The following is a 2,144-nucleotide window of genomic DNA, read 5'->3' on the forward strand; positions in this document are numbered from 1 at the left end:
AAAGCATGATTTTAGTGTGTTTTCAAATATATAGGACCTTCTCCCCCCACCCCAGCTCTTAAAATTCAGTTAGTGCATTTCAAGATATCAGGAAACATTCTTTCTCCCCCCCCCCCCCCCCCTAACAATGGCCCAAATGAATAATTCATATTGTAGTCTTATATTACAAATAAACTATCCGTATATCATTGACAGTGGATAAATTTGACTTATGTACCAGTTTAATTTCTGAACATGTACTCAATGAAAAAATATTCACTGGAAACAGTCTTCACCAAAAATTACGGCCAAAGACAAAACACCAAATCATAAAAATGTGTATATAAATCAAGGATTCTAAATCTACAAATTCAATTCCATATATGGATTCCTTTCAAATTACAGACTGTTAACAAAAACTGCAACATTCTTGAATGTGGTATGCTAGCATTCAGTTGAACCCTAAGGCACAATGTGTCAGAAACTAAAAATGTTGCCAGTTGCCCACTCTGCTGAAAACCTTCAAAACTATCCCCCCCTCCCCCCCCCAAGAAAATTAATGTGAACATTCTGAAGAGAAATCACAGTTCTTCTGTATCCAAGTCCAATAAGTAAGACTTGATCGTCATGGTGCACTAGTGCAACATTCAGAAGAAACTTCTCTCAGTCTCCACAATGCTGTGTATACATTACAAAACATGTCACTTTCAAGTACCAAAGAAAAAAAATATGATCCCTTAACCCTATCTGTACGTCGTGTTTCAATATCGTACCCATACGACGAGGGGAACTCTGTGCCACCACTTTCCAAAAAGGAAATTAACTGTTAATCCGATCCATCTGTCAAAATGATTTTTTTAGAAATACTGAAAGTTTCAAAGAGATCTTCGTACTAGAAGTCTTCTAAAATGTGAAGAAAGCAATCCTGTGGGTACAAAATGACCCCAGGGCGTACGGATAGGGTTAAACCAGAGACTATTTTATTTATTTCCCCCCTTCCATCTTTAGCTTACTGAGTCAAGAATATTCATAAAACAATGCAGCACAAAGTGTCAAACATCTCCTCTGTTGAGTAAAGAGGATTAAGCAGCTCACAAAGATGCAACATTGAGCGCACTCAAAGTCAGACATTCAGTCATTCATTAATTACAAAACACACTGTCAAAACAAAAACAAAACAAAAAGGAAGATCATCTTATTCCATCATATCTAGAAAGACACGCACTTCACACTCGCATCAAAAAGCCATCACACAATCACACTCAGTCGAATCTGCAAGTAGGTTTCATTGCAACAGATCCAATAATATCACTCTGATATCAGAAGACTTCTCCTCGTTTTCTGTGTAAAGCACTATTGATGTAAAATTTTCACCCAGAAAAAGGCTTAACATTAAAAAAAAAAAAAAAAAAACTTTAAAATAAGGGAAGCAGATAAAATGCCCCTCACAGATTGAACAGCATTTTTAAAAAATCCACCAAGCAGCAAGTCTTTTCAATAGGAACTATCCATAATTATAATACTTTTGACAACCCCCCCTCGCTTTCTTTTACCTGATGCTATGCGATATAATCCCAAGTAGCGGGTACAACATAATTTGATGTCACAAATGACCAGAATAACCTATAGGACACAAATTTACAAGAGAAAAAATGAATGAGAGTGTTTGAATGTGATCTCCTTCTTCAAGTGCTGGACCGGGAAACAGGAATCCCCAGTAATGAGTTGGTCACTAATTTCTCTGCTGATGCTCTAAAAAAAAAACCCAACCCATTTTGTTCCAATCTTTTCCCTAAACCCATCTGTTCAAGTTCTTTGAGTCAGTTCTTCTTAGACATTGACTTATGCATTAAATATTTCTATACATATCTTACAACATTAACAGCCAACTCCACGGCAGTCAGTACCAAAGATAGTAAATAACAAGATGGGCCACTCAGCCAAAGATAGTAAATAACAAGATGGGCCACTCAGCCAAAGATAGTAAATAACAAGATGGGCCACTCAGCCAAAGATAGTAAATAACAAGATGGGCCACTCAGCCAAAAAAGTGTCCGCAGGAAGTATGCTCTTTGCTTCAGATGGCGCTGCAGTCTGTTTTGAAGCTCTCTTTCGTTTTTCCAGAAGAAGAACAGGAATAGCACCTCCTTGCGTGCGCAGATCGA

Source organism: Aplysia californica, unplaced genomic scaffold (genome assembly GCF_000002075.1).
Source record: "Aplysia californica isolate F4 #8 unplaced genomic scaffold, AplCal3.0 scaffold00985, whole genome shotgun sequence".
Taxonomy (NCBI): domain Eukaryota; kingdom Metazoa; phylum Mollusca; class Gastropoda; order Aplysiida; family Aplysiidae; genus Aplysia; species Aplysia californica.